Below are 11,147 nucleotides of genomic sequence, written 5' to 3'. Positions count from 1 at the left end.
TGGATTATCAACTGAATTCTACCAAACCTTTAAAGAAGACCTAACACCATTCTTCCTCAAATTATTCCAAATTGAAGGGGAGGGAACACTCCTAAATACATCCTATGAAACCAGTATACCCTGACACCAAAATCAAAGACACATCAAGGGAAGAAAACTGCATACCAATATCCCTAATGAACATAGATGAAAAAGCCTTAATAAAATATTAGCAAACCAAATTATAAAAACTCTTCAAGAAGATGGCATACATACCATAATCAAGTGGGTTTCACCTCAGGAATGCAAGGTTGGTTCAACATTCACAAACAAATGAATGAAATTTGCCATATAAATACAATTAAGAACAAGAATCATATTACGATCTCTCAGATGCAGAAAAGGCCTGTGATAAAAACCAGCACCCATTCATGTTGAAAACATTCAAGAAAACAAGAATAGAAGGAACTTTATAAAGGTTATACACAACAAACCCAAAGTCAACATCATACTGATTGGGGAAAGCATTTACTCTAAAATCACAAATAAGGCAAGGATGTTTAATCTTACCACCGCTATTCAATAAAGTCCTTGAAACTCTAACCAGGGCATTCAGGAAAGAGAAGAAAATTAAATGGATATAAACAAGAAAGGAAGAGCTCAAATTATTTCTGTTTGATGATGACATGATCCTATATCTAGATGACCCAACAACTCTACCAGAAAACTTCTATAACTGATAAATTGAGAAAAGCCACAGGATACAAGATGAATACACAAATCAGTAGTTTTCCTATACTTCAATAGTGATTCTGCTGAAGAAGAAATCAGGAAAACTATTCCATTCACAATAAACTACAAAAAAATATGATACTTGGGAACTAATATAACTAAAAAGGCAAAAGACCTCCACAAAGAAAATACTAGAACACTGAAGAAAGAAACTTAAGAAGACATTAGAAGGTGGAGAGACCTCCAGTGTTCTTAGGCCGAATTAATATTGTCAAAATGGCTATACGACCAAGAGAAATACACAGATTAAATACAATCCCCATCAAAATTTCAATGAAATTCTTCAACGATTAGAAAAAAAACAGTACGTTTACTCATTTGGAAGACCACAATACTCAAAATAACCAACATAACCTTGAGCAAGAAGAATGATTTTGGAGGCATCACAATACCTGATCTCAAAATATCCTACAGAGATACAGTAACAAAAACAGCATGGTATTGGCACAAAATACCTACAGAGACTAATGGAACAGCATTAAAGACACAGAGACAAATCTATATAGTTGCAATTATCTGATACTTGACAAAGATGTCAAAATTATAAGTTGGAGAAAAGATAACCTTTTTGACTCAAGTTGCTGGGAAAACTGGATTACCATATGTAGAAGAATAAAGTAGATCACTATCTCTCACCCTGCCCAGAAGTCAAATCAAAGTGGATCAAGACTTAGGAATTAGATCAGAACTTTGCTACTAAAATAATAAAATGAGAGTCAACATTTCCACACATTGGCACAGGGACCAACTTCCTTAACAAGACCCCTAAAACTCAAGAAATAAAATCAAGAATCAGTATGTGGAACAGCCTCAAATTAAAACACTTTTGTACAGCAAAGGAAACAATAAAGAGAATGAAGAGAAAATCTACAGAATAGGAGAAAATCTTTGCCAGATGCTCCTTTACAGGAGATTAATATCCAGAATATATAAAGAATTTAACAAGTTTAACAGCAAAAAAAGCTAAAAAAAAATTCCCAAAAACCCAATCAATAAGTGGGCAAACATTTCTTAAAGGAAGAAACACAAATGCCTAACAAAAACATGAAAAAGAGTTCTACATCTCTTGCAATCAGGGAAATGCAAGTCCAAACTACACATGTGAGACAAATGGCTATGATAAAGAATACAACCAATAATAAATACTGGTGAGGATGTGGGGAAAAGATACACTCATAACCTGTTGGGAGAACTGCAAATTGTTACAACCACCCTGGAAATCAGTATGGAGACTCCTCAAAGAACTGGGAATGAAACTACCATATGCCTCAGATATCCTGCTCCTTGATATTTATCTAAAAGACTAAAATCAGCATACTATAGTGATACAGTCACATCAATGTTTATAGCAATGCAACTCACAGTAGCCAAGATAAGGAACCAACCAGGTATCCATCAACAGATGAATGTACTAAGAAAATGCAGCATGTGTACACAATGAAGTTTTACTCATCTGTAAGGAAGAATGAAATTATGGCATATGCTGGTAAATGGGTGGAAATGGAGACCATTATGCTAACCAAAAGAAACCAGACTTAGAATGCCAAAGTCTAATGTTCTTTTTTATATGCAAAAGTCAGAGCAAAGTAAGGAGGAAAAAAAAAGGGGGGGGGGTTCAGATAACCTAAAAACAGAGGGCAGATCAGCAGAATAGGAAATTGAGAAGTAGGGAGGAAGGATAGGAAAGGGCAAGAAATGCAGAAGAAATTTGACAAAATGATGCTGTGTGCATACATACATATATCACAGTGAATCCCACCTTTATATCTCTACATCACCAATTAAATATATAAATTAGTAGAAGATAGACCAGTAGAAAAGAAGGCGGCAGATAGTAGGCAGGGAGGTGGGAGGAGACTGGGGATTGAAATGAAATAAATTCCATGCATACATCATTATTTCAGAATGAACCCAACTATTATATACAACTATAAGGCACTGATTTTAAAAACAATACCTAGACTTTGCAGTTATTTTACCTAGACTAAAACTCTGTCACTGGCACTTTTTGTGACTATGGGAAAGAAATGTATTCTCTGTGCATCAGTTTCCAAATCTGTAATGTATGATTAATATGAGTCAACCTTCTTCATACTAGTATGACAATTGTTAAATTAGTAGTTATTTGAAAAAGACTTACTGACCACTCCCCATTTTACAAATGGAGAAACTGGATCACAGGAAGATTAAGGAAATTTTCCAGCCATCACAGAAGGCACCCAGCATACTGATGTCAGGTCACTACTTCTATCCTGCGAACACACTGACCTCCATGGGCCTCTGACAGTTCATCACAATTGTTCCTTTGACATTTCCATCCTTGGCAGAGTCTCATCAGACTGCCCCAAGCAAGTCATCTGAAGGGAATTCCTTCTTTCTTGTTAAGTTTTTATGCTGACTGCTGAGGCCAGATTGGGCACCAATGCACTGATCAGGAAAATGCTGTTGACCACCTTCTATGTGCAAGGAAGCGGGAGAGCTACCCGGCAAGACTCTTCACTTCAAAGAGCTTGTGCCCAATTATCAATGAACAGATGAAATTTATTCATGAGACAGTCTCAGTAAAAGGTATATTTTACTATTATTTGCTACTTTCCACAAAGAGGAAACAATTCCTGTTTTCTTATTGGGCTGACAGGACTGGGAAGGGAGACTCTCGTCAAGCCTTGGAAGATTTAACCAACAAGAAAGAATTGAATTGTATCTTTGGGGCAGAGGTAAGTTGGGAAAGGTTGTGTGTGTGTGTGTGTGTGTGTGTGTGTATGCTTGTGTGTAGAAGAATATTTCCAAGATAGTAAGAAAAGAAAAACGGCAGCAAAGGTGGTTCAAAGACCAAGTACTCACAACTCGAAATAATGCATAGAATTGCTAAATTTATAGGTTTAAAGTGAAATCTGTGGTCTCATCTGGCATGTCAGAGCAAGGTCCTTTAATATTTCCTAAGTGGGTATAATTTTGCTTTTTTTTTTTTCCTAAGTGGGTGTAATTTTGCTATTTTCCTAAGTGGGTATAATTTTTACACAGATTAACTGAACCAGGAACTCTATAAAGTTTGGCACAAAATCCTTTCTAAATTTTTTTCCCATTGTTCATTTATAAGGTATCATGTCAATATAAAATAAAAAAGCTTCTTACATATGTGTGTTGGGTTAGTGTTCTTCTAATGATGAGGAATAAAGGGCTCAGCCCTAGAAGGGGGCCTTCTAATTACTATATCACTATTTTGATTCTTGGCTTCAAAGTAAATGGCTTAAATTTTGGTCATTTATTGATTTCCTCTTTGAAAGATTTTGGTTCCAATATAGCATTTTGCATCATTTTGCCAGATCTCTATATTCAATTGCTATTATATAATTTCCTTCTCATACAATCATTCAAGTCAATTTTTAAGACAGACAAATAACTAATAAACAATTTCATTATTTATCTTCCAGACATCTTTGCTAGATCTGAAATAGCCATCTCCTAGGCTCACTATATTTCTGTAATCCAAAATAGCTCTAGTTTTACTGGACTTGCATTTTAATTTACTTTCCTTTCCCCTCCCTTCCTCACTCCACCCCTCCTTCTCTCCTTTGTTTGCCATGAAGTTATCCTGATTTTCCTAAATGCCTTTCCTATAATTTTTATGTAAAGAATAAAAAAGAAGATTAGAAAAATGAATAATGGGGAGGTTAAGAAAAATGCCCCTGTGCCCATGTGGTGACTTTGGATGATGAATTTTTCCAAGTGCAACCACACATAAAAGTATTAGTTTGCTACTTTTAAAATATAGGATAAGATTTATCTTGGAAATGATTTTTGAAGCTATTAATTATAAGTGCCTTATATCACTTTTAAGTTTATCACACTGGGTAAGTCTGGTGAGTGAATTGACTTTTCAGTATGTTTTTTTTTTTTTTTTTATTCATTCGGGTACAATTAGAATTCAGCCACATTCTGTTTGAAAGTCTCCAAATAACTAAATGATGTTATTTGTCATGATATCAGCCTTTCCTTAGCAACAGATTTCGTTTATGGAACTAAACGTAACACCAACAGGAACTTCAATGCACAGTTATAATGCCTCTAAATCCCCAGTGCTTGAGAAGAAGTGGTTGGGAAAATGCCCATTTGTCTTCCTGTTTGAACATTTCATCCATGATGACAATGAAAAAAAAAAAAAAAAGAGGAATTCATATGAGTTAAGGACTATAATTAAGCCAGGTATTTTCAGTTTATGATCTATATATTCTTTTTTTTATTGGTTCTTTTTAGTTGTACCTGACAATAGAATCCAATTTGATATAATTATGCAAGCATGAAACATATCTCGTTCTAATTAGGCTCTACTAAGGAAAAACTGTGGAATGAATCTGATCTATGTATTTCTGACAAAGTTGTATCATCATTGTTCTTTTACATTAAAGACTCTGAGGTTAAGAGAAATTAAGTCAGTTGTCCAAACTCACAGAGCTTGTAAATAGTGGAGCAGGGGTAAACTTAAGGTGTGTTTAACTGCGAAGACTATGGTCTTTCCACTGCTCACTCTTGCCTTGGTAAAAATGGAAGTGGTGTCTTTTTTTGGTAAGACAGAGTTAAATAATGGAGATATTGGTTTCATCAGTTGGTCAGCCCAAAAACTTGCCTTGAGAGAAACTCAGGCCCAGAATTTCCACTTTGTTCCTGCCTTGCCCTATTGGCCACCTGTAGCCCTGTCCTTTTCCCTCTTCCATGCCCTAGACTCTGGGAAGGACTGACTCTGTTGGTGAATAACTAAGAAAAGTTCATGTGTAAGGAATGCCCATCGAAATATCTATTGTTTTAAGATAACAAACACCAGTTTGTTTTGAAGGTGTTCAAACTGGAACAAAAACATTGGTTTGCACAGTATGCATCGGCAAACATCTTCCTGGGCTAAAAATCAAAAACACAACAAACGAAAAACTTTAAAACTGGGTATCTGTATTGATCTATGTACGGAAGAGGAGAAACATCCCTGACTGTTGGAAAAAGCAGAAGATCAGGAAGGACAGAGATTGCTGAGCCTCTGCACAATTGCCCTGTCCCAAAGCTCAGGACAGCAGGTGCCATGCGTGGTAGGATAGAGGTATTAAGGAGTTAGATGGCCTGGGTTTGAGTTACAGCTCTCCATCTTATGTCACTGTGAGTGAAGACAAGCAACTGTGCCTCAGTTCTCCCACCTGTAAAATGGGAATAATTAAGGTACCTACTTTCACAGAGTTATTCTGTCTCAGATGCTTGGAACAAGACCCATTACACAGAAAGCAGGGTGTTTGGGTTGGCTCTCAAGCTTGCTATGGATCTGCCTTCTAAGTGAGTCAGTAAAAGAATCCTGGAAAATTATACATACTCAATATCTGTGACATTAATTAGAAAGAGGCATCTACCAAAAATTCATTTCAAAGTCTAATAGTAATTATTTTATTATCATAATTCACAATTTTGGTCAGTTCTTGAATGGCCAAGATTAAGATGAAAGTTGTTAAGTAAATGCTTGTTTTAAGCACTGACCATCACATACAGTGACCTATCTATGGTTTTCCAAAATATCAGTGGGCTGTTGATTCATCCCTAGTCTTCTGACAGTTCTTTAAATATTGTGCTTTAAAATGCCATCATTGAATACAAATACAATTCAGTCTCTCCCTCTCCCCCACTGCTCCATGAGTGTGTGCCTTGGCCACAAATCATTATCTATTCACTGGATAAACTTCTGAATTCCCTAGTGCCCAGCAGCCCACTGATTTCACTAAATGGTTGTGCCATGCAGCTCAGAATATGGAGTCTGGCTTCTGAATGGCCAGCAAGATTTATTTTTGCTTGTGGTGGAAGTTGATGTATTTTACCAAGGCAAAACCCCACACAACAAAGGAATAAATACATGGGGAAGATCATTTACATAAAGTAAGTTTATGGTCGGCAAGCAGGTGGTTTGAAAAAAGCTTGGGTAAAGCAGAGTTTAAACGTTGACTCTCCCAGTTTCTGGCTGTCACAGTGTTTCCAAAAGTCTTGACACAGTTTAGCCTCAGTTTATGAATCTGTAAAATGAAGATAAATACCATTTACCTCATAGTGTTTCACAAGGATTAAAACAGGTAGCATAGGTATAATACCTGCCATGTGTAGGTGCCAGTCAAATGTTTCCTTCCTTGTTTACTTCCTTCTTTCCACTTTCCCTTCCATCTTTCCTTTCATTTTCCCTTCTTTTCCTTCTCACAAATCATCTCCAGTTTACCCAGGACTTCTTGTGTGATTCGAAGTTACAGTATATCTATGTTGATTGTCACTTTCGAGACCTAAAATATGTTTTCCTACCTCCAGAAATCTGAAGATCAATCTAAGATTTCCCATGTGCCTCTCTTTCTAATTATGGCATCCTTCCCAACAGTCATGAATGCAATTCTTTAGGTCTTATCTTTGTTCCAAACTTTGTGATCAATTTACATCTCCCTGGGACAACTCTTGTCATCTCTTGGGCAAAATTACCAGCAAGCAAAAAATTTTGGCCTATGCAGCAGACACTCAATAAATGCTTGATTCGCAGGACCTATGATGGCCAAACTCCAGGGGCTCATGCATTATGAGATAAAGATTCTGGGTATTAATATATGAAATCATGTTAATTAAATATATCAACAAACTCAGCTTCCACAAAGACATTTAAGAGGTGGGAAAAGAGCTTAGAAACTGGAATCATAATGGCTCTGTTCTGTTTCCTCCAGCAAGTCTCAGAAGCTCTCCTGAGTTTCCCATTTGTAAATGGGTGACAGTAAGGGTGTTCTGGAGTAAATCAAAAATAGTCTCCAGGGCACTTAGCAGAGACTGTCAAATGTTAAGGAAAACGAACATTGGCTAATTCTATATTGATCTGAAAACACCTGTTATGGGATGGATCATGTCCTCTACCTCAAATTCTTGTGTTGATGTCTTAATCCCCACTCCCTCAGAATGGGACTGTATCTGGAGATAGAGTCTTTAAAGAGGTAATGAGGTCACAGGAGTGGACCCTCATCCAGGGAGCTCAGTTTTCCCTTAAGAAGAGGAGATTTGGGTTGGTACACAGAGTACAGACCATTAGAAGACACTGGGAGAAGAGGACTATCTGTAAGTCAAGGAGAGAGGCTTCAGAAGAAACTGTTCATGCTGACACCTCAGTGCTGGATTTCTAGACTCCAGAACTGTGAGAAAATGAATTGCCATTATTTAAACCCTGCCAACCTGTGGTACTTTCTCATGCCAGCTCTATTAGTCTAATAACCCACCCCAAGCAAAGATCATCTCCCACTTAGCCCTGAGGTACAGGGAAAGGATTGACATTCAGTATGTGCTCCACCAGAAACAGTCTCGTTGAATTTAATAAACAAAATGTTCTGTTTAGGACTTTCCCCATTTTTAATTTTTTTAATACTTCCTGGTAAACAACATTCTCAAGCCATAGTCTGGGCATGTATCAGAAAATGTGCTTTCTGCTACACAAAAGCCCTCATCAGCATATTTTGAAAAACTGTATCTTTTTCCATAATGTTTGTTTTGATTTTCTCTTTATTCCCTAAATAGGCTTGGGCCCTTGACTGTTTTCTCAGTGAATGACCATCTGCCATGTATGAATCTTCTGAGTTTCCAGAAATCAGTGTCTTCTCAGATTCTGAACCACTATTTGGTCAACCTGTTTGCAACATGATTCTAAGTGCTCCCCAAGCTTCCATGGACCTTGTGCCTTTTGCAATTGAGAGTTTGACAAGCATGCACATTCCAGTGCTGGTCTCCAGTGGTGGGTATAGATGTCTGCACTACTCATGAGGAAGGTGAGTCCCACTCAGGGTCAGTGCTAAAGTTGTAGATCAGGCACTCTGTTTCTCTGCAACACCAATATCTTCCCACTCCTACACAGAGCCCTACCCTTTGTCTTCCTGGCTCTGACTCTTGTCTTTTCTATGACGGCCAGGGTTTGTTGGAGATTTATCGGCATTCCCCAAACATGTTGTCTTGCTTCCTGTCTATAACCCACCAAATGTTCCTATGGGGTCACATATTGTCCAGCTCTTGTCCAAAGAAGCTCTGACCTACTGATGCCTATAACTCAGGAAATAAATTAAGAAAGGCAAACATATGCTGTTGAGCTCCAGCCGAGAGTCGAAGCAGGACTGCTTTGTCATTTCTTGGACATTGTGAGCAAATCAAACCTCTCTCGCTGTGAAGCAAGATTACTGGAATCTATACTACAGTTCTGTAAGTGGTCAAGAGGAATTTGTGTCACAGATTCCAAGAACCCACAGGTGTCCTGGTTCCGTGTGGATCCTGTGTAACACTGGTTTACTTTTAGGTGTAGCATGTGCTGTGCAAGGTAGCTGGCTCCTAAGGGTAAGACAGGGAAGTAGGAACTCAGCCCTTGAAATGTATCTAGAGGTGTAAAAGCAGACTGATTGGAGCTAGGAAAATACCTAGGAGTCAGTAGGCAAGTCAGAATGGGGCAAGCACTTGGGTGGTTGAAAGTAGGAACATGTGTAGCAAAAAGGAAGTGTACAACCTGAATTCATTGAGTTTTTAAAAGTTTCTGAGATGCCATTCATTATTTCTTGCCTTACTTAATTTTTTCAAACAATAGTAGTTTGAATCAGTTAATTCCTAAAATTCTGTTCTAGTTCTAGAATTCTAATCTGTTTTACTCATTAAGTACCAGAGTCAGAGCATGTTAGGAGTCCAGGTAACGGATACAAGATTACAGCAGCATGAGTACTTGATAACTGAAATCAATGTCCCTTCTTGGAGAAAAACTTTCTCTTTTGTTTTCTGCTAAGATCAGAATAGGCAAAAATTCAGATGTAAGCCATTTCCCGAGGCTGGCTCTAGGACATGCAGAGTTTGGTGTATATCAATTCTAATCCTTGTCACTCCTTGCTCCTCACTCTGAAGCCTGACTTGAGAGAGGGGTAGTGGGTGTAGTCCATAAACCACCTGGCTAATGTAATCCAGAGGTTCAGTCTGCAGGTATTGCATGGGGCTTCACCACAACAGGCCTGGTACTGGGTTCCAAGTGTAAAGTCTGGTCTTAATTCCTTCTGTTTCTTTCAAGTGGTGTTATCTTTTCCCATGCAATGCTGCTTGGAGTTGGGGAAGAATGGCATGGACAACTCTCTCCTTTTTTCAACGTGTCTTTTCTTATTGTCAGGCTAGAGGGACCATGGTCTCTCACCTGGCTTCCTTAGCTCAACAGACCTTGAAGAACATCTCTATGAGTGCTATTCATTTGATTGCACTCTCTTAACTCAAGAGCTATGGGATGTATAGTAAGGGATCAATAGTACCTCTGAGCTTTGGGTTTAAATTTACCTGTCAAACCAAGAATCATGACTGTAAGACAATTTGAAAATAGAGGATGGTCACACACAGAGATTTTCATCTTTTAAAGTTTTTATTGTTACATTACAAGTATACATAATAGTGGGATATATTATGCCACATTTTGTACATGCACATAACATAACTTGCTTAATTTCCTGGAGTTTTCTACCTGTAGAATGACCCAATGGGGAACTGATCCTGTGGGGAACAAAAACGTTCTCTGAACCAGTCAGATGAAGTATAATCACACATGCAACTGTAAATTGTCAGTTCAGGACAAAGGAGTTACAACCTACAGATTACTCTTATATTCTGTGTTTGCCAGAGAGATTCTACTGCCTAACTCTGCCTCCTCAATTCTCTCAGTAATTTCAAAAATCTAAGGTAGAATATGGTTCAAGGCAAAAGAAAGGAAAGCATTTTTCTCTAATACCCTCAATATGGACTTCCCAGTGCTTTTCAATTTCAAATATGTGTTGAATCAAATGTATATTTACTATGTCTCAGTACCAGCTACGTGATTTGCAAGATCTAATGAAAAATGAAAATTCCAGGCCACTTCTGAAAAATTAAGAATTTCAAGATGGTGCAAGCACAGTATTAATCCTAGTACAGTTTCCTTCTAAGCACAGGGTTATGTGGGACTCTGCAGTTTGCATGCCCATGAAGCCGCCCTGTTCCTTTCTCTCACTCTTCTCATTTTCTGCTTTCCAGGGTGCTGGTTTTAGACTCTGAACAGTTCAACAAATCTTCCCAAGCAACCTGCATGCATTGTTCTCTTGTACCATCTTGTTATAAACCACAGACGATTTTATCGAAGTGAGGAAAAGACATTGTAACAAATTTGACAATGTTCCTTGGCTCACATTTTCCATAGAGAGTCATCCTTAGAGTACTCGGATCCTTCTAGGTACCCTACTAAAGCTGGAGTTCTTACTGAGGTGAGTATCAGGGTTACCTAGGATGCCTAGGGATTCTAAATTGGTAAACTGCTTTACATATGCTATTGAAATGGCTTCTCAGAAAAACAC

The sequence above is a fragment of the Sciurus vulgaris genome, assembly GCF_902686455.1.
Source record: "Sciurus vulgaris genome assembly, chromosome: 3".
Classification (NCBI taxonomy): Eukaryota; Metazoa; Chordata; class Mammalia; order Rodentia; family Sciuridae; genus Sciurus; species Sciurus vulgaris.
The sequence above is the reverse complement of the archived record's forward strand: the minus strand, read 5'-3'. Positions refer to the sequence as shown.